At 39.6% G+C, this 22,862-nt stretch overlaps 2 protein-coding genes across 4 annotated transcripts in view; one reads left to right on the top strand and one right to left on the bottom strand.

Annotated features, from left to right (window-relative positions):
- Positions 1 to 22,862, bottom strand: part of RSPH14 (radial spoke head 14 homolog) — a 76,951-nt gene that overhangs the window by 9,433 nt on the left and 44,656 nt on the right. The window lies entirely within an intron of this gene.
- GNAZ (G protein subunit alpha z) overlaps positions 6,781 to 22,862 on the top strand; it is a 49,538-nt gene continuing 33,456 nt past the window's right edge. The window contains exons 1-2 of one of the 3 annotated variants that reach the window (XM_066199562.1): positions 6,781 to 7,087; positions 9,988 to 10,122. The gene's annotated coding sequence lies outside the window, so the exon portion shown is untranslated. Of the gene's footprint in view, positions 7,088 to 9,987; positions 10,123 to 14,921; positions 14,953 to 22,862 lie in introns of those variants that run through there. The other 2 variants (XM_066199563.1, XM_066199566.1) reach the window with 2 other exon arrangements.

Here is a 22,862-nt window from a genome sequence, read left to right as displayed (position 1 = left end):
GGGACCCGAGCGACCTTTAACCGTACGAGAATCTTGAATTTCAGCTTCCAAAAGTACCCACTGTGACCTGCAGGGTTCACAGAAGGCAGTGAATTTACTGTGCCTGACAGAAAACATTCAGAAAAGAACCTGGACTGGCACATCCACAAACACTGATTTAAATCTTGGATTTTGTACTTTAGACCAAGCATGTACAGCAAGTGTTAACAGTTCCTGTAGCAAGTTTCAGTCACAGAAAAATTGATGCTGGAAGGTGAACATGACATTATCAGTTTGACAAACGTTCATATGGTTATTGCCTCCATTGTAGCAATTTTTAGAGATTCCTGTGGCGAAAGGTCTGCCTTGTCACAGAGGTTTGTAAAGATGTGTGAGAGCTCATTTCCTACAGAGATGATTGTCTGCTTGGCAGGGGTGGAAGGAGTGGATGGGGTGGAGGGAGGCAGACATTTGTTTCAGGCAAACCAGTTGACCAGCTGAGAAACCATTCAGATCCATTTTACACTAATAAAAAGAGTTTTAAACTTTTAAGTCCAACTGTCTTACAAGCCCCCAATGTGAGACCGATGCACAACTGCAAGTTTTCAGAACTTATGCTGAGAAAATAAATTGAAAGAAAAAAAAATCTTTCCTCTTCTGGGGCAGAGGGCCAAAAAATTAAAGAAACATGAATGAAGTTCAAGAAACAGTTTTCTCAACACTCTTGAACTTCTGTACCTGGAAGTTACACCTGTGGAACTGGAATGCATTACAAAACAGCATTACACAGCCAAGTGACCATTAGAACATCTTGGACCTTACCTTTAAGGTTCACCTTCTGTAACCCGTGAATTAACCCCACACATGCTCAGGCATTAGAGAACATTTTTTTCAGTTTTGTTCCTTAGGAGAAATACGTCATTAAGATGGTGAAAGTGTTCTCTGAACTTCCATAGTACAACTAAATGGCAATCCATCAGAAACAGAGGTATATGAACGAGAATGTTTCCTATAGAGATTTGATTATACTGCTGTCAAACATTAAAAATGAGAGGCTTAAAGCAACCAAATATCTAAAATTAATTATGCGTCAGATTCTAAAGAATTTTGTCCTGAAAATTAACCTAAACTTGCTTTGATGATATGAATCATTGCACAGACTGAAAACTGAACAGACTGAAAGACTGCAAATAGTGGTAGAAAACAACAGGAAGAAATTAATGGGAACATGAATTCAGTCTCATTGTGTAAGCGCTTCTTTTTTACATTTTCTTCATTGTTAGAAGGGTGGGACATTATGTCATGTTATATGTTATATGTTATATGTTATATGTTATATGTTATATGTTATATGTTATATGTTATATGTTATATGTTATATGTTATGTTATGTTTTATGTTATGTTAAAAATGACCTGATAGAAACTTCACAGAAGAAGGAACTGGAGAAATCGTAGTGCTGACAAATCCACTGCTTCTCTTTGCTGGTCAGGCCTGCTGGCAAAGCTGCAATAAGGCAATTTTATCCTACAGTTCACACTGCTTCCACTGGTGCCAAGATGAGCACAATTGACTGGTGAGAACTGATAAAACCTCCTGAAAAGAAGAATACAGTACTACAGGTGGGTGAAATCCTTTTCTGCTTCAGATGCTCTGGCTTGGCAATTTTGTTTGAAATGAGAGCAGAAGAAACACATCTTGATTGGAACCACAGGCCCAGATGGCTGCACGACATGAGTGGAGCTGGGTGGAGAAGCAGATTGAGCCTCCCCTCTCCAGTCAGACCTGCTACTTTGCAGATTCCACGTTTTCCATGGGAAGCCATGTTCTTAAGGAAAACTGCTTTCTGCTACTCAATGAAAATTGCAGTCTGTTCTGACTGAGGCTCTGCAATAGTTCTTTCCAGTGTGTTTTAGCCTATATTTTATTTCAAGCAGTGAAAAATTCAAAAATCCTGATTGAATACAAGCCTGCCAAGGTGTGGGCTGCTTTGAGGATGATTTGTTTTTTGAAGTACAACCCCAGGAAACATTGGGAACAACAGAAAAATGAAGCTGTTACTTAACCTGGACTGAAATATTAGGTCTAGCTTCTGTAAACATGCCAGATTAAGCACAGGCACTTCAACAGTAGTACTTATGTGCTTATCTATAAGAACATTATATACACAGGATTCAAAACACTCTTAAACAGAAACAGAGAACACACTTTGTGTGTCTGCTTTGTACTTTGTAGGTGGGTTGGTAGGTAGATTGGAAACTCTTAGAGTTTATGTAGATGCAAAACCACCTGTGGGCCTGACGTTGACAATTGTCTAAACCAATTATTTAGTCCTGACTGCAATATTCCAAATTTTTTAAGAACTGGACTGGCATTTGAAGTCCCCATAGTAAAGCTACATGGATGTTCCCAGCTCTTCTTCTATAGCTTCCCAGAATTACCTTTGAGTCTTCAAAAAAATTGTCATCCTTTTTCTTTTTTTTAACAACCAAATAATTTCGGTTAATGAGACACAAGTAGGTTATAGAACAGATAAATAACAGTGCCTAATGAAACTGCAGTTATATCTTGTGGTTCGTACATGAAGAACTACATGCTTAAAGGATATAAGAAAATGTGAAGTCCAATTATAACATTTTTTTATGAGTATCTACTAAAATATATATAACCCTTCTGAGGGCCCAGTTTGATGCTTCGTCAGCTGGTAAGAACATAAGCGGCAAAACAAAATATATTTGAAACCAATACATTTCTTTTTGCTTGTTTGTTATTAGAAAAAGTTAAAACCCCACTAAATACCTACCCATGTCCTCAGGTGGGAGAGACCTTCTTTCAAGCTGTTCTTCAGTGAATATTTAATCTTTCTTATGAAGTGGAAAACCGGCAACCAGCAAGCTTGCAGGAGGGAAGAGGGGACCCAAAGAATAACCAACAACCTTGCTCAGACCACTTTTAACAGAAGATCTGAAGCTGGTACAATTTGTTTTAAAAGTCTTGGCTTCAAAAAATTCCTGGCACTCTTTAATTGCATCTCCTGGGTGTAATTCCCAAAGATCTCTGTATTTTGATCTAGTGATTTTTTCTGTTCAACCTTCACAGATCCTTTGTTGTATGCTTTACTAAGTGATCCCCAATTTGGGTTAACATTTGAGGGGTTTTGTTATGGTTTTTTTTCCCTATTCCTTTGCCCTTAATAGTGAAAAATGAGCAAAGAATACTTTAATTCACTTTTTTTTTTTTTTTTTTTTTTTTTTTTAAGTAAATAACATAATAATGCAGTCTTGAAGGACAGGCTCTTTACAAAGAACTATACTCCTTTATCTTATTTCACAGTATCACTGTAGCTTTCTTCATGGATTCATCCCAAAGCTTAGGATAAGTAAGAACAGCTGTGGAAAGTCTCCTGCACAGGAAAGCCAAGGTATCTTCCAGGGCTCTGGGAGAGCAGCTCTCCTCCAGCTGCTGGATTTAATGTTTGTTTTTCTCAACTTGGCTTCAGTAGCAACTGCTGATGCAGCAGCTGAAACAATGAGCTGCAAACACAGTAGGTACATAACAGAACTGTGAAGGAAGGGATGCAAAGCACTCAGCATTTGTAGGCTTTGGTTGTTGTTTTCTTTTTAAAGAAGTTCTTCTTTAGTTGATTGTGATATTAGATGCAATGCATTGTCAGGGTTCACATTCTCAAATGTCTCTCATGATTTGCTCTCATAGGAAGAGGAAACTGCTGATATTAAGCAAAACCCTCAGTTACCTGAAGGGTGAGAGAAGATAAAAGGGTGAAATCCTGGTAGAAAGTGAATTTTCCTCTTCAATGATGAAGCCAAATGAGGTCAGGCTGATACCACCTGATAGAAGGTGCATTCATGATTTTCTCCCCACCATCTCACAGTCACTGATACAAAGCAACAATATATCAGATAGATATAAATATCAGATCCCAATCATCTGTACATGATGCTATTTTAAATTCTTCCACGTGAGAAAAATGGTTAAAAATAAAAATACAGCCTTTTTATTCTCCTTTAAATGTTCTGTTCAGTTCTTCATGCTGAGAGAATCACAGACCTGTCTATAAATATCTAACCCAGATCTACAATTGCTTGTTAAAAAGATAGTGTTTGGTAGAAGATTGAATGAAACACAAAATGTCTTTTATTAAATTTTTATTGCAGACCAGATGTGGCCTCTCAATTTACCCTCTATCATTTGGAGATGTACATTCACCAAGAACATTGCATGTGTGCATATAAATATTTTCATGTTGTCATGGTATAATAAAGGGTAATTGATTAGAAAAATCCCTATGGGATTTTCCACTTAAGAGCACATTTTGTTTTAGCACTATTGTCTTCAAAATAAACATGTACGAATGCATCTATTTTGATTGATCCAGCAGAAAGCAGCAGTAAACAGGCAAGGCTTTGGCTTTTGGTTAATGAATAGCACTGGCAAGTCGAGTGGAACTCGTGCAGCCAACGGGGCCAGGAGGTTGTGTGTGGGATGCTGCACCTCAGCAGTCTAATCCTGCTCCCTTCAAACTCAAGCCTGCTCTGGTGGGGAAAAATGGTGACCTCCCTGACACAAGAGGAAATGGAAATCCAGTCAGAATGCCACAGGTCCCTAAAATTACTCTTTATATTTCCACATGAACTATTCCCTTTCTATAGTTATTTCTGTGTATTCAGTCTACCTGTTTGCAAAGCACAACGTTCAGAGTTCTGGGCTAAGGACCTGGATTTCTGTGCTGTTTGACTTTGGCATTTAATCACCTGTCCAGGCTGTTTGGAGACTTATTTCTCTTTAAATTCCTGTGGGAGCTTAGCTACATGTGATGCAATCAATACATGCTGAAAGGCCCTAATTGAGAATTTCTGGATGGAGGACAAGGTAAGACTGAAGAAAACTTAGACATATCTGATGAGGCATTTTTCGGGCAAGTTGGTTTTTAACTCTGCCATTAATCAACAGCAAGCTCCCACATGGTGGTGTTGAAATAATAGCCCCTAAATGTCTTAGACCTGTCCCAGGACTCAGGTACTGCATGTTTGTAATTCCTTCACTGCCAACATTTGATCTGTGCTCTGGTGCCTCCCTCAAAGCTGGAGGAAAGCAGGTGTTTTCTTACAGCAATGGAAAATGCCTAAAATTGCTCTCTCTGTAGACAGCATGCAAACGATGATCGGCCTAGCCAGGATGATGGTGGTTGGTGCTTTATTTCTGCCACACTTGGTTAGTGTGTGGAAGATGCCTTTTCTCACATATCAAGTACTATATTAAAGATACATGTAATGTGACAGTTTCTATAGTAACTACTTGTTCTTTATGGAATTGCAGATTAAAACTGTACACCTTGTTATTGTTCTTTTATCCTATTATCTAGACTACTCAGTTACCACAGATACATTTTTTAATTCTATTCCCTTGCCAACATAACTATATCAGGGATTTATGCACATAAAACAAAAACACTTAAAAGTTTTAAATTGACCACTATCTGATCTTACAAATGTACTGAGATGTTTGTGCATGTATATTAAAAGCTAAAATTTCAAAATAAGATTGTAGCAATATTTTTATTAAAGCAGGTCAAAATTATGATTTGAAAATTACTGTTTTGCTGGGAGAACAAGGCAAGTTATGTATATGACTTTTCTTTTCTAACAAATTTTACTAGAACAAATTTACCAGTCCAGATGAACTGGCAAACTCTTCCAATGTAAACAACGTCTAAGATTCCTTATTATAGGAAAATTTTCTCTACATGGTATACTGATTTTTATATGAAATTATTTCATTATTATGATTTGCCAATGCTACAGCTCTGCTGATAATATCAGTACTGGAAGTGATATCATTTACAGGGATCAGATGCTTTCTGCTTTGTATTATGTTAGCTTTATTGTGGGAAAAAATGCCTGCATCCCGTCTGTGTGTGTGAGTCTCTGTTGCTATCTCCAGCAGAAGTGTATCAGTAACAAATCAAGCTTACAAAATTAGCAGTGTAGGGAGAAATCAGCTACTTGATCAGGGCTGCAGATTCAACAATGCAACTAGTATTGTAGCCAAAAGGAAAAAGACACTAGGAAAAATGTAAAATATAAATTGGGTAAATCCATTAATGAGATAAAAAAAAAAAAGATACTCATCGTCAATTAAAAAAAAAAAACTGTAGTAAATTACACATACACAAATACAAAAGGCAGAAGGGGAAAACCAGAAAAAAAATATACCCAGTATTGAGAGCAACTGAGTGATGGTAGAAGCGGAAAGCAAACAGGAGATAAATTCCGCGGAACTAAAGAAACTGTTTTTTCTCCCTTTACCCTTGACCGTATCCTTCCAACACGTATGTGACTGGTTCTCCCTAAAACACGCATTGTGAAATGAAGCCTGGAACTCCCGGCGCTGCCAGAGCCGGGCACTGCCGTGCTGCAGCGAACATGGACCCGCGGAGCGGCCCCGGGTGCGGATGCAGTTGTGCAGAGGCAGAGCCCGCGGCACGTCTGTACCCGCACATTATGTAACGCGCGAGTGCAACGGAGCGTACGAGCCGGGAAAGAGCCACAAACCCCTCGCCAACACCCAGCTCCTCCAGCGCCGCGGCGGGGCGGGGGCTGCGGGGGCTGCAGGCCCGGCCGCCCCCCGGGCGGGAGCCGGAGCGGAGCCGGAGCGGAGCGGAGCGGAGCCGCCCGCCGGCCGCGCCGCCGCCCCGCCCGCGGTACCCCCGCCGTTGGCGTGGAAACGGGCTGGCGGCTCCGGCTCCTCCTCCAGCGCCAGCCCCGCGCTCCCCCTGCCCGGCTCCCCGGCGAGAGCGCGGAGCACCTCCCTGTCTCCCGCGGGGGGCCGCCGGACAAGTGCTCCCACTGCCGCCTTTAGAACGGCCCGGGTTTTTACGGTTGTGTTTTCTAGGGAGAAGATGGGAAAGGGCAGGTTCCTGCTCCTGCTGGGGCTGCGGGGCTAGTCCCTGCAGTCGTGGTGTGGTCTGCTCGGCAAATCACAGATGCTGATGTGAAAAAGGGCCAAAGCAGAGGAGAGGCGTCAGTGGATGCGAGCGTTTGTACTGATGGATTGAGGAGGTGGAGGCTGCCTGCCTGGTGCTGGAGAGGTGAGTGCAATATTCCGCATTTCCTTCTCTCTTAAATCAGTTCAGTGGTGAACCTTTCCAAAATAAAAAGGCACTTCTAAAACAAGAAGGAAAAGATGTCATTTTGAAACAATAAGATATGCTTCTGCTGGATTAAAAAATATGAGTGTCACAGTGAGGTAGCAACATTTTGCTGTGTGTAGACAAAAAATAGTAAAGGGGAGGCAGGCTGCTGATACAGTGAAAATGACCTTCTCAAGGGATACTGGCCTTCTGTTAGCTGCTGCTTCAGCTTGGGCCCTTTTGCTAAAAATTAAGTGGTCTCCCTTTCCTAGCCTGAATTGTAACCCATTAATAGCCTACACCTGAGCCTTAACAGGATCCGTTGCGTACCCTTAATGATTCAGAAAGATAATCCATTAGATTCTGCCTGTTGGGAGAAGAACCTCCAGGCTATGTAGCACCTCCTCCCAGGGAAATGCAGCCTGGATAACATTCTAGCAGGAAAGACTCCTGCTGCCAAATTTCAGTAATAAATCCTCCTGGTAACAGTCTCATCTGCTCATTGGAAGGATGTGTGGCTCTGCAGAGTCTCGATGTGTTCCCTCTCCGTGTGTGCCCATGCATGTGAAGGAATGAGGAGGGTTTATATGAATCTGCACCTGTGGACGGCTCCTATCTGCACTTGTGAACCACAAGTTTTTTGGTATCTTTGCATTTGCATTTTGGGCGAGTGCTTCATACACAAACCCCCCAAGCCTTCAATGTTAGCTGAGAGAGCTGCAGACAAATAGATGTCAGTTTAATTTCTGCTCACAGAACTGATCTGATCTGCTTTTGGCTGTTTCACTGTAGAAGCTGTTTAACGTGTGTTCTTGCAGTATTTATTCTGCAAGATACTGACCTATCTCAACATTTTCCTGGGAAGACTGGAGAAAAAAATCCCTAGTTTTCCCTCCAGCATTTCTTTGTATTTGTTGATATCAATTTTTTGATAGCCTCACACCCAAAATTTGATTTTTATTTGGGCTCAGTATTTCGCGCCATTGTGGGTCACACCCTTCGGGTGGCCATCAACATTCCGTCTATAAAGGTTACAGCAGCAGGTCAGGTGCTGGGAATACCTACTTGTGGATCACAAAGGGGCAAAAAATGAGTGTGTATTTTGGACTTAGGAGAAATCTTTTCTCACTTTATGGATATAGATGTTCAAAGTCCGAGCTGATGCCTTAGGTGCTGTTATAGGCAGAAATCCTCACTTTTCTTCAACAGGCACAGATTTGACAGCTGAACAGACACAGCTCTGCAGAACAGAGAGTGTTTTGCCATTAACTTGGCTGTCTCCATCAAATCATTTGTTTGGAAGCTATCATGCAAAAAGCACAGATCCCTGCCCTTGGATAAAGGACATTATCAGAGGAGAGGCCTATGTGTATAGAACGATGAAGATTTAGTCTTCAAGAGGCCAGTGACAGGTGTAATCAAAAGAAAACCTCTTAGTTATAAGGCATATTTAGGAGAAAAAACTCATGCTATCTTTCATCAGCAAAGCACTGATTGCATTTTCAGAGAAGAATCCCCCTCTGTGTACATAGGCATGCTTATAAGGAAAAAAAGCTGATTAATTCTGTGTAAGCCATGGAAATTTCACTCTGACAATGGACCTTACAGAGAAGAATAAACTCCATGTGCTACATAAAGAATGCCACACGTCTGGCTGAGATTATGTGCTTGTCACTTCACAGGCCACTGGTGAGCAGAGTTGAATAAGTCTTCTGGAGGTACTACCTTGAATTTTGAGAGCCTCCAGAACAGTTTCATGTTTCAGTTGCAGGCCTTGATTTTGAATTTAGTGGTGATAATCTAAAAATAACCAGCCAGGTAGCTCTGAAGGACTGAAGTGAAAGTGTTCTGGTTGTCTCAGTTCTGATTACACACTGATGGAGCAAGGTAAATTTAAGAAGTTAAATTTTAAGAAGCGTAGATAGAAACAGAAATTTGTCCCTTCTTAAGGAATCTACCTGCCAAACAGTGGGGAAGGCGATAAGGATAACAGAAAATTCAGTAGGTAATAAAAGCTCAAATCCTTAAATGGTGAAGTCAGCTCTTCCTCTCCAGCTTAAGCAGATAAGGACTTTGACACAGATAGAACCTTGGCTGATACACAGGCATGAGGCAATACAAGTGAATGGTGGCTTTTTCTCTCTCCCCCTCTATGAATTAAAGAAAAATACTTTCAATTCCTTTGGGTTAAATCACAGTAATCCCACTTATTTCAGAAGAAATTCTTCAGATTTATGTAACTGAAAATGAGAGTTGAATCTGAGTATTTCTGCTGAAGTTTTGGTCCTGCTTTCACAGGAGTCATTGGAAGTTTTGTGACTTACTTCATTGGGAGAGAGCCCAGCACACACGGTTTCAATAATCAGGTTCTCCCTCGCCTTTAGTAACAACAATATTTGTAGTTGGTTTCAGTGAGGTCACCAGCTCAGTGACAAATTCAGTAACTCTACTTCCATCACAAACTGTAATTCATAAATTATCGGTTATCTGAATCATGTTTTTTTTACTGAGAAAATGGGAGTGTTATTCCCATGTTAAGGTTGACAGTACCCACCCTCAGCAGTAACAGTTTCTACACAAGCAATCAACTATTTTCTTTTATCTAAGAGAAAACTTATTCAAAGGCTCTTAAAAATCACAATCTTGGCCTACATGCACAAAATCATATATATATACTTAGAGAGAAGTATTGTCCTATTCTAAATTTTGTTCTTTGTGATCCCCAAAGTATCCAGAATAAATGCACACCCATTACTAGTTACAACAAATTTCCTTCACTTACTTGAGAGGATAATATGACTTATATTTTGTATGTTATACTCAAAGTTCACTTTTTTTTTTTTTTTTTAACTTTCCAGAATTCAACAGTGGTGATTAGGAAGTCCAAATTTCAACTATCATATTGATGAAAGAATAATCCCAAACGGGAACAACTATACTGTTCCAAAGCAACCAAAATCGATTCTCTTCGCAAGGCTCCCTGGCAATTTAAGGTATGTGGAATAGACAAGATGACAGAGAAGGGCTAAATTCAGTTTGATTTATTCTGTTATTGAATCAGGAGTTGATACATATTAGCAATTTAAGTTGTTTTAGCTTTCAAGTGGAATCAAGGACAGAACCTAACCCTTGCCAGGAAGGCTACAGAGAAAATCCTCTTCTCTGAACCGTGGCTTTTCCTTAGCACTGAAGGGCACTGGTGGAGCTGGATGGAAGGAACAGATGGGTGATGGGGCCATCTCTTCCACCCTACCCAGACTTCAAACACTGGTTACTATCAAATACATTTAAACTCACAACTAACAAAACACACCACAAAAATTCAGAAGAAAAGGGCTTTATATGTTTTCTTTTTTTTCTTTTTTCTTTTTTTTTTTTTTACTTCTTCAAGTCAGAGCATTTTCTGTGGTTCAGCAGAAGCTTGACTATCCTCAGAATCCCATTTTATTATTTAGTATTGAACACCCAGTGAATTCTTTTACCCAACAAATCCTATTTGCCTTTTGTTTTCTCTTTAAGCCCCTTATACCAGAGAGTTGTTTCTTCTCTGGATTCCTAAGCTATCACACCAAAAAGACAAATGTGATAACACTCCCACATGATTCTACATTGCAGAAATAACCTGTTGGATTACCAGTCAACATCTTGGCCAATATAAAAACTTAAAGAGGCAAATCCAAAAATTCTAGGTGTTTGTTTTGCTCACACATGTCAAGAATAATGACCAGAAAGTAAACAGTAATTTCACAGGAACCAAATTTGATTTATTAAATAGCAATTGCCTGGACTTGGCAGTTGGAAGGAATTATTCTCATCACTTTCAGATGTCCATAACATGGATATGCACTTACGGAGCAGTTGTTAAGGCTTCCTTTTCAGCTAATGGAAGAAAAAGAGGTAGCTCCATTGGAGTTACCCAGACCAGTTTCTGGGTAACTTTCTATGTTAATGTGAGATTGAGCTGACCTCTGGAAACGACAGCTCCTTTCCACTGCCTCCGAGGGAAGCACTGAGTGAGGAGCTCTGAAGTAGCCACCTACATGCAGATGCTAAATCTGCACAGATGAATCCCACTCTTACTGTCTATAAGGTAATGTTTAACCAAGATTTACTAGTTAATTCTGAAGATATTTTCATGGTTCACCATAAATATTTGTAAGTCATAGTGCAGTTGCCATTCCCTACCTACCAGCCCTGTTTCCTTGAGAGTGACTGGGCTGGCATTGGCTTCCTCCTCAGAGGATCTCAGCAATAGTATTGGTCATGGCACTGGACAGGCTTCACTGGAACAGCACCAGGAATCCAAATCTTTTAACAGTTTCTGCTGGTGATCCAGGCAGTATTCTAGCACACGTTCCCAGTGTGTGTTTCTACTGGTTTTCTGTGCCTGCTTTCTATATTTTCAAACCTTGCCCAGACACCTTTATCTTCACAAACCGCATGAACACAAATACAATTAGGCAGCATAGCAAGTGTTGATGTACAAGTACAGTTGACACAGTTGTGATGTGGAAGGAAACAACACAGTGGAGCTGAATTGATTACAATTCAGTGTCAGGGCACAGTAACAAAAGCCCAGCTGGGTGTTTAGCTCTGAGAGGGCTTGTTGTTCAGAGGGGGCATGCACCTGGTTATTATATTCCTTCCATTAAAAGAGAAATGTGTGTATGATTCAAAAGGAAAGTTACCTACCAGCTAAGGGAACATCTTTCTGAAGATAATACAATTTGAGCCATTAGGTTGGATTTTTCAAGAGTTTTGTCTCTGAATATTACCAGCTCAATTAATATAATCCAAATATTGGAATGTGCTAACAAAATATGTTTCCTTTTGGATATATAATATCTATTTATACATATATATGCATTAGAGTATTTTTTTAGTTTGGATGTCTTATGAGGAAAGAAAGACCAGGATATTGGCTGTTGCCCCTCTCTAGTGTTTATGTTACAGGAGAGGATTCAAACCAATACTACAGGAAATATTTTTTATGTCATTTTAAGCACTCAATTCAGTAGATTAATGCATATGATGCTAACCAAATCCATTGAGAGCTAAAATTTTCCAGAATTAACACTGTTGCACTGGCGCATCTCTCTGTACAGCCTGCAAGTTGACTGTTGCAACAGGGCCTTGGCAGGAAGATTTTCTCTCAAGATGCCTTTCTGTGCCTGACCTTTTAAACTTGGCAGAGTTCAGGGTACCACAGTATAAGCCATTTTGTGATGGGAAGACAGTCGTATATTCTTACCACTGCTAAGAATCTAGTGAGCGTCCATGTTGTATTGCTCAGTAATGGCAGAACCTCACCTTAATCAGTCATTTCAGAGACATGTTTTTAATCTCTTTTTCAATCCATCTATGTCCATGAACAGATAAACTCACCTTAATTTGTAATTCAGTGACATTTATGTAGGTATTTAAAATTCTAAGGCTAGCCTACTTCAAATTTGAACAATTGTTCTACTATCACATTGTTTCTGTTCCCTGACTAGATGTGCAATAAGTCCTCTGATTATGTTTCATGCTGTGAATGTTTCCAAAAGCAAATCTGAACTTTGCCTCATAGCTGTGATTACACAGGTGTGTCAAGTTTGCTTTTTGCATGTGTGCTCACAAAAAGCAATGGAATACTTGAGACTTTATGTATTTTTTTAAATTACAGGAGCAAATTTTTGGCTACTAGGTTCAAGGGATCAACAATTGTTTCAAATGTGGCAAGACTCGAGGCTGATGTGCAGTTCAGTATTATATCAGCACAATATTATTTGCTCTCACAAGTCAAGTAAATATGCAATGGTCTAAACAAATTAAAGTATCAGGTAGCATCAGGAAGAGGTAGGGACCAGTGACTTTTAGCACTGCAGACTATAATTCTCCCCTTTTCCAGAGAGGCCTGATTGTACCCTGCAGCCCTGAACGGTGCAAAACCTATGTAACAGAAGTTAAAACATCGATAAAGCAGGAACAGTAATAACCCACCATATAGACAAAGAACTGAATTATTGGATCTCTTACAGTCCCATTCTCTGCCAGCACACGCAGGTTATAAACTAAAATTAAATGTTTACAGAGGATATTAGCCTGGTCTGTGACAAGAAAAACCTCTCTCTTTGCTGTATCCATGGCATAGCAGATCAACCCTTTTCCCACTTCTGCAGCCAAGGAAACCAAGTACAGCCACTGATATTGTGGCCTCTTGGGATCATACCTGGAAACTCTTCTAATTCATGCTGTGATTTAGGCAGCCCCCACCTGGCCCTACAATAAAGGCTGGATCACGAAAATTCTGTTCTTCTTCAGATACTGGAAGTGTTGGAGTTTCTCTGTATTTTTGATTACTTTATGTTGCTTTTCTAGTGTCTTCTGATAGTGGAAAGCAATGAACCTCAAGTAGAAAATATTGGAATATTTTAATTCAGAAATCATTTAGGCAGAGTGGATCTGGAAGGAATAGGTGATGCCCATGATAGCAAAAGTGTGCTTTGAAGGGGAGATTGGCACACAGGCATATGGAACTCTAGGAGTACCTTTAAATATTGTAGACTTAATTACCAAGTGACAGGAGAACTGCTCAGTGAGCAGCACAATTACAGTCTCTAGGTATTTTCATTCAGTGTCTTATTTGTGGTGTTGGATACCTCCAATGACAGGAGTCTGTAACTCATCAAAGCTTATCTGTACAACCGTAGCTTTGGATTTTGGATACATTATGTGTTCATTATTAACCTGTCAAGAATTATTCATAGACCTCATTGAAAGTTTACATAAACAAGTCAATTTAAGAAAAGAGTCAAGTGTTTGTTTTAAAGGAGACCAGATGGAATGCTGTCAATCTATGCAGCACTGTTCTTATTCAGCTGTGAGATACGAAGTGCAGATGGAATTTCTGTCTTTTTCTATGTTGCAAAGACTTATAGTTGATGCAGGTACATTAACAGTACATCAGTCTCATTGTTTACTTGGGGTCTGCATCTTATTATCAGAATCATCAATTATAGATTCCATAATTTCTAAGATGTAATTTAAAAGGATATGTTTTTTCAGAGTTATCTAGTCACAAAATCCATAGAAAACACTATTTTTCACTACAGTTTCTTAAGCTTCTGTTGGGATTGGTCAGAGGCAAGTGGTGATCAACAGAATACAAGCAATAGGAGGTCAAAATGAAAAGATTTCAGAAAATAATACAGGTGTGCAAGAGGTCAAGGACTTGGCTCTTCCTTTCAGCTTTCACAAAAGCCGTTAGAAATGTCACCCTTACCAATAAGCTCCCTCCTGCAACCAACACAAAAAATGCGAAGGGACTGCTAAATTTATTTTTCTGCAGAGCACTAGTTAACAGTAGACATGAGGATCTGAAATACAAACCAAAATTGTACCTCATTCTTATGAACTGAAGAGTTCTCAGAACAGCCAAGGAGACACAAGCAGTATCATGATGACAATGTACTGACTTGTTCAGTGCCACTCCTGAGTCTCTAACAGAGCAAAACCACTTACAGCGTTTAGCAGAGGTTTCCCTATCGCACTGAGCCTTCAGCCAGCAAAGAGGTGGCACAAACTGGGGGTTATTCCTCCTGAGCTATTTTGGCACAAAATATTCTTTGGGATGAGGAGACTGCCAGTAGGTGTGTGTCAGTGGCATTGCATCCTAATGGGATTGCTGCCAGCTGGAAGAGATTGAAACCAAATTGGAATTGCTATAAGGTGGGTTTGGACTGAAAGCTAAGCCAGCTGTGAGCTCTGTAGCTATTGTCTGTCTTTGTGCCTTTGGCAGAGATGGGGAGACACCTTATCTGGCCTTCTCCTGGAGTTGAGAAGTAAGAAATTTTATGTGCCTTGTTTTCTGGAATGCCTGTAGCTTTTTGGGGAGGTCATCAGTTTTTCTCTTACTACTCAGATTCATCCTGAGGGGGAATTTTTCAGCCTTGCTACACGAAGATGCAAAAGTGGTTTGAAAATCAGAGATGGCTTTAAAAGGCAGTAGCCCTTTACATCTTTTCATAGGTAAAATACTGATTCCAAAACTTCAGTTTAAAGGTCTTGAGGTTTTCTGTAAATGAACCAAAACATAACAAAAGCTGTGCTCTGAGGTACAATTGTCCTGGTAGTTATCAATTAAAGAACAGATATCAAACCAGTGGTACCTGAGATCTCTGAAAATGCAGACCCCACACCCCACCCCAGTCAGCCACGGAATCTGAGTGCCCTCAGAGGTGCCCTTGTAGTCCTTTAATGAAGTTTTCAAGATGAATTATTGTTCTGCTGTGCACTGGGGATATTTCCCTCCCACCCTCTCCCCTTGGTAAATCTGCTTTGTGACTTTAATGTGGATTTGGAATCCCTACAGCTGCAGCAGCTTTTGCACTGTTTTGTCCCAGTATGGCTTGCTGAGAAATTTGTGTCCAGCCCCTCTGCTGAAGGCTGCATGTGCTGTGGGTAACCTCCACCATATGTATTATTTTGTGTCCCAGATCTGTGCCTGTTTCACAGAGCTGTTTTTACGACGGCATCAACAGTAGATTTTTAGTGAGCAAAAAGAAATAAAACGGTGAGTCATCAGCTTTTTTCCTGCATATCTCATCTGTGTGAAATGCAGAATGCTAACTAGAATAGTTAGGAATCAGTGATAAAATTCCAGCTTTATGTGCCATCTTAATAGTAGGCTAGAGTGTTACCAGAAGCATTTTTTTTCCTGGTAATATGAGAAATGAATAACTAGGGATCCACTGCTGAATAATGAATAAACTAAAGGCTCGATTAGCACCTTTCAGCTTTCAGATAATTTTAGAGCTACTTGAGTCAAGAAGAGGTGTCACTGAGAGTAAAAGGAACAGAAAAGCAACTACCTGACATGCTGCTGTTAAAGCTGTGCTGTGAGGGTGCTGCTGTACATTTGGCTGGTCAGTGAGGCTCTCCCTCCAGCTGACAGGACAGCCTCATGCAGACAAAACCTGCAAAATTTGGTGGTTTTACCATTAACAGTAGCAGTCGATTATGTGTGTAGTCTCATAAATCAACCCATCACTTCTCAAAATATGATTCAAGAGGCTGCTTCAAACAAAAGGAATGAAACTACCAGGGTCCCAAAATGCTAAGCTGATCTCCATGTACCTTAAACTGGAGGAGACAATTCCAGCTAGGGTGTGATACAAAAAGGAAACTTTTCTGACTTCAGCAAAGGAGAACATGTACAACAGGAGAGAGATGGATTATGTAGAGGCAGAATTGAAGGGCTAAAGGGTAAGTAAAAATATAGACATGTTGGCTGGATGACTAGGAAGTTTTTGCAGGACAATAGAGAATAAAAAAAGATTGAGAGAAAATATCTGAATGATGAGAATGCCCTTACATGCAACAAAACTTGAACAGGAGCCCTCTCTCTCCACACACACACATATTTATAAGAGAAGTACTGGTAGTGTTAACAGAACACAAAAAAAAATTTGAAGCTAAACCTGTTAATATTACTAGTAGTACTACAGTTATCAATGAAAAATAAAACATTAAGAAAAATTACTGGATCTTGGTTTATCCCTAATAACAAAAATAAATCCATCTATCATTCATATGTTTCAGCTTTGGGGAAAAATAACAATTTACAAGCTTGCTTGAGGCTGAAAAATAACAACTTTGCCTAGCTAAATCTAAATCATGGTACTCCTATTTTGAAGTAAATACCCGGATTAAAAATCTACACAAGCTTCCTCAAAAGATGGACTTACATGTAGCAGCTTATTTTGTTACCTATCAATTTTTAAAGTAATTAATATTAATCAATATACAATACCTAATGTTTTATATTTGTTTTATAAACAAAAATCTGTCCTTTGTGGAATGAAAGCCACCCACAATTTTGACAGAATCAGTATAGCCCCATGGATAAGTGAAGCCATCTAACCATGTTTCGTCATAGCATGACTCAAATGTGGTCAAATCTGCCCTCTGCTCTTCTAAGAGTGATGAAACCTAGGAACAAACATAGTGAATACCAGCAGAAGCCAGGCTGGGAACATGTGCACAGAGCAAAAAATTAATGTTGAAACACAATGATATTGATCATGCTTCAGCATTTCCTAGAAATACAGTCACACTGAGATCACATAAAAGCGAGGAGCTGAAAGTTAAACAATTTTCGTATCTATTCTTATAGAACTTCTCAGCATAGATATTCTGATATATGAAGAATATGAATCATGCACTAAATACTAAATTGTCACCAGTAAAACAATCTACATTGCAGGAACTTTGGTATTCTGCTTGCAGTGTTGTTGAATACATTGTGTTTATTTTCATCATGTTCAAAACCAAATCCAAGCTCATTTCAGAACCTACTGAAGTCAACAAAACCACTATTTTTTATTGTAAGTGGATCACAGCCACAGCACTTTGCAGGATTAGGAATGTTTTTACTCGTATTTTCTTTTAATAAATACTGTCACTGTTTTTCTGATGAGGAAGAACTATGAACACCCTCACCCCAAAGTGTCACTTACCATAGAGTGCCATTTCACCACAATTAATTAAGTTCCTCTAGCTCATTTTACATTCTCATTTAGTGCCACATGGAAATATTTATCATCTCAGTAGAAAAAGAAAGGTTGAATAAGAGGAAAAACCTAATATTATCTAAGGAACTTAAACTCTTCAGAGCACAAGTGGTGAAAAGCACACTAGGGCTATTGCTAGGGATTTTTGCACTGCTGCTTTAGCTTCACTTTTTGGATAAATCAAGCCTTCAGCCTCCTCAAATCTGCAACCTGCATCTTCATCCACGACCAACTTGCTTATTAAAAGGCTTTTTAAAAAGTCTGATGAAAGGAATTTAACCACGCCAGTGGTCTAATATTCATTGTGTGTTCAACATAAGCTTCTTATAATCAACTGTGAGTTCGGAGCCAGCAGGGAGTGACTGAGATCCCTCTGCCGTGTGGTGGTGGGTGTGTAACTGCAGCAACTGCAGCTGGGGTGTAAGGAGGGTGTGATCACCCCTCCAGAGGGAGGGAATTGAAAGGAGAGACTGAAGAGAAATCCTCATAGCTGCTAAACCTCAGAAGGATGTTAGGTTCTTTCTGGCAGCAGCAATTAGTGGGTGGTGGGGTTTTGTGTTGGTGTTTTGTTTTGGTTTTGCTCAGGGGGAGGTGTCAGTGAAGGAAAAATGGGAGCTAAAGAAGTTGATGCATCAGATACCAAGGTCTTCTGGCTTTACTGTGCGTGAAAAAGAACTTAGTTTTTATAGGTCTCTACAGAACTTTATCTAGATGGCAAAATGATGGCTTTGCTTTTGAAATGAGGAGCTTATTAGCCATTGTACAACGTACTTAAATGTTTCTGGTTGCAGAGTTATTTTCTGTGCAGTAAAGTATATCTGAGTTTTGGATTCGGTACAAAGAAATTTCATATCAAAACCAGAACATGGGTAACTTCCTTCATATTCATCTTATAAAAAAAGGTCCTTTGAATTGAGAGTAACTCCAACAACAGCTCAGCTGTCTGGATGTACCTGCTGAAGCTCTTGCAGGCAGCAGGAGTGTACGACTGTCAAAGCTTCTGAATTTCAAAAGAGAAGCAGAATGAGACCAGGCGTAGGCTGCAGCTGTAATCTGTGCTTGGTAGCATCCAAGTCCTCTCCCATGAGTCACACTTCTGAGAACATCGTGGATTCTCTTTAGCCTCTTGGGATTTATATTTTTTTGGCCCTGGACTGCAGTCTAATACTTCTTCCACTTCTCATCTCCCTTCTGCTGATAAAATACTGTTTAATTGCAGTTGTTAAGATGAAACCTAGCAAATCCACAGTTCTGATGTAGATACCTTCTGACATAGTTCATATGGTTAATTTTATGTGTGGCCTAGGGCTGGAAAATACTCTCTACCCTACCTACCAAATTAATCCCTGATGATAGCCCTGCCTTTTATCCTGATATTGACACTCTCTTCCTTTCTTATTATATTAGGAACAGCATTTTAATCCATGATTCTGTCTTGTTGTGAGGTTAATAACCTGACAAAAGTGTGAAGTTTTCTTGTTCTTCCCTAAATTAGACCACCATGAGAACTATTGGCTTTATTCTTTCACTGTACTGCTTTCCTCTCTTCCGTTTTGACCAGCTCTTTGCTGTTTTTTCTGCACCATGTTGCTCTTTCCTCTCATGCTTTCATTGAGCTACTGCCTCTGAACTCCCTTACGATTCATGTGAATCTTCTGTAATCCTTTTTTGACTTTTTCTCATGTTGGTAACTTACTGCTCCTGCATACTCATTCAACCTATGTCTGTTTTTCTGTTTTTTCATTCATCAAGGTTCTTTCGATTTGTTCTCTGTGAAACATTACTCATTCTCTGTTGCTTAGTTCCCAGCTTTAACTATCACTTTGCCAGTTCTCCCATGCTTTCACCCAGGCTTGCCATGAATTCAGTGTTTATTACTTCTACAGAAACAGTTCCTGTATTTTGCTCTTCTTCCAAAACCTTTTGCTCTGCCTCTCCCTTCAAGGTCTGTTCTTGCCAACTTTCCAGTCCTGATCCACTCCCACCAATTTCCTTTCTCTAGCAAAACCATTCTGATGGAAGTCTGATGACCTAGGCAATTTCTTCCACCATGAACACCCTGGATTTATTATCTCCTTTTTTTTTCCTCCTAGTGTAATTAAATTCCATATGTGCAGACCCATCTTTACAGATTCTGAGTCAATCCTTTCCCTCTGGTCTTTTTTTTTTTTTTCCTGTGTGCAGATTTCTGCTGATCTTATGCCAGTATGATACAGTAAGATGTGCCCATCTGCTCTTCTTGCCTCATCTTTCCTTCCTCTATTGCTATCTCTTCCTTTTCTTCATGGATACAGGATTTCTCACTTCCTGTGTTTATATACCATTCCATTTACTCTAGAAATCTTACCTAGCTTCTCTCATTCCTTGCCTTAATCTTTGCCTTCCCTCCAGTTCTTTCCCTTAAAACTAGCAGAACAATTGTGATATACTTCTGTCTCCAAGATGCTTTCTTATGCATCATCACAGATAAAACTCATCTGTTGTCTCCAGGACTCCTATTTACTGGAGCATCTTCTCCTTGCCTCTTGCTTGGCCTTGAGCTTCAGTCTTTGAATCTTCACTGGCTGTTTTTCTCTATTGCATTAAACAAATCTCCTGTCTTCAGGACACTGTTATCTGTACCCAGACTCTATGTTCTCATTACAGAGATTCTCATAGCTCACGCCTGTCACTGGAACAGCTAAAAGCAAGCATAGTTCTGCTTTATTATATCACCTTTTATGCACAGGAAGAGAAACTTCCTTTTACAAGGCTATGCTGTTCTCCTGTTACAAATCCCTCATAAAATTTATTCTGCTCTAACTACCAAAATGTCCTTATCTTTCACAAGGTATCATATGCAATAAGGTTGAATGAGTGATATGAAATTTGCCATTACATTCATGAACAAATCTAATGTTTATTAGTGCTTTTTTTAATGTAATAAAATAATCTCCTTATTCTTATGAATCTCCCTGTAAGATTCATGAAACAGCAACCTTGTGGTAGTGAGTCTGAGCTCTCGAATCACTCACATAAGTGTTAGAGTCCCACTAATGACAAAAGCCAAACAGCAACACTAATGAAGACATAACCTCCACTGTTGTCATCACCCGAGGTGCTTACAAAACACTGAGTGGCCGCTGCATTTTGTTTGCTGCCTTATTGCACACTTTTAAATGAGTCTGATGTTTGTACATCCCTAAAGCAGATGCTGTGTGTGTTGTTTCTTCTCACCCTTGTCTAGCAGCCAGGATTTCCTGCACACCCACTGTTAGACCTACCGTAATATTCTTGTTCTTGTAATGCTTTTTTATGCCAGTCTAAAGGTCACCTCTAAAGTGGCTGCTGTGGCAGACTCTGGGTTTAGTTAAACCGCTGTGAAGCACAGCAACTCCCTGTGCAGGCACTGACACTGCCCTGGAGTTTTGGCCATGCAGCTCAGAACAGAACTGTTGTATATCTGGCTCTATTCAAGAGTCAGGCAGTCTTATGTCTGGTTGTGTTGGTGCTTCTTCTCACTGTTTCACAGTAGTTTGTGGATGTTGCTAAAACAGGTCATAATTTAAATAACTACCAAGTATTTTAGGTATTAATGCTTCACAGATTGATGTTTCCAACTTCCTCTAGTAAGTGGGGTGCGCACAGTTAAAAGGAAAATAACCAACTCTTGTTGAATGCTTGGTTTATAAGAAATACTATGTTTTCACTAGAAGTTCTTCGGTTTCCCTTAATCTTGGATGAAGCCTATATGCTAAATTTTGGCTGAGTGATACACTTAGCTAGTGGATATCCTTAACCAGCATAATTTGTATTGTGGTACTGCTAAAGTTTGTTGGATATTTTCCAAACAAGAGACAAAGATGTTTAAGTTAATGAATACAATATCTCACTGCAGCTAATCTGTTCTATCCCATGTCAGGCACACTCAATTATATACAGATAGATCTATGCCTACAGTCATTTTCTTTGGGTTCTCCATTATTTCCTTGTAAAACTTCCTTCTGCCACGTATCACAGAATGGTATCCCTAGGTGGCAATTCTATTAGTTGAGCACAGATTTCATGCCAAAAATCTGAGTATTTCTATAAAATCACAGTGGGAATCAGCAGATGAGAACCTAATGGACCTAGCAATTGTTCTTCCTGCAAGGGTGCTGACAGCAGCTGGGCTGGTAACAGTCAGTGCTGGTGACACTAAGGAGCTCATGGTATGGCACCAGCTCTGATCAGTGCCCTTCTCATCCCCTGCCTTGGACTAAGTTCTGAATTGAATTTTTTAAATCATTGTCCTTTTATGTTCCTTGACAACCTGTATTGGAAGAATCCCATCCTTACACAGCAGCTTCTATTATTTGATGTTGTTTACTGTGGCCGAGGTCCGGTACCATGAATATGCATTTCTTGACTGACTTTGCTATTCCTCTCATTTTGGTATCTTTTGCACAGACATTAATAATTTATTGACTCTATCTTAGGGAGTTGGTGTAGAGATTAGGCCCTGTTTCTCATGTAGAGATCAAGATGGATCAAGTGAAAAAAGATCATTTATTCAATATTGGAATATTTAGAGCACAGCTGTCACTGTGGCTGACTATACTTGAAAACTGAGTGCATTTCTTTGTCATAAACAGTATCTCAACTTGGGCATCTAGAGAAATGAAGAAGCAGAAATCATCTTTGAAAATATTAAGGGACTTAACTGATATCACAAAGAACCCTCATGACAAAAAGGGGCAGAATTTGGTAGTGTCCAGTTAAACACTCAGCTAATTAAATTATGACACTTCTTTCTTCACTCATCTGACTAACAGAATAGACATTTTAACTGCTACAATAAATAAACCTCAAATACAACAGCTTTCTCTGCTGTTTTCTTGTTCAACAACTACCTCTGGCCCATCCTTTGTCTTGGGTGAGATTATAGTGCCTTAATGTGTAATTAAAAGTTTTGTTATAACTTGAACATACTTCCTTGTCTTTCATGTTCCAATGATTGTATAAAGAGAATGTCAGTCATATCTGTGGTCACAGTTTTAAAATATACTTTCTTCTGCAATGAATGGACTTCAATCACCGTACATTAAACAGTAAATTAATTTCGGTGAAGTTATTTCAACCTTGTATTTCTACAGCATGCATGTCTGGGACTCTTTTCTGGATGCTTCCCAGATTCAAAAATCTGGACCAATTTTCCCATT

This window comes from Chamaea fasciata, unplaced genomic scaffold, assembly GCF_029207755.1.
Source record: "Chamaea fasciata isolate MVZ Bird 193981 ecotype frontalis unplaced genomic scaffold, bChaFas1.0.hap1 SCAF_18, whole genome shotgun sequence".
In the NCBI taxonomy this organism is placed as follows: domain Eukaryota; kingdom Metazoa; phylum Chordata; class Aves; order Passeriformes; family Sylviidae; genus Chamaea; species Chamaea fasciata.
Note: the sequence above shows the minus strand (reverse complement) of the source record. Positions and strands in the feature narration are given on the sequence as shown.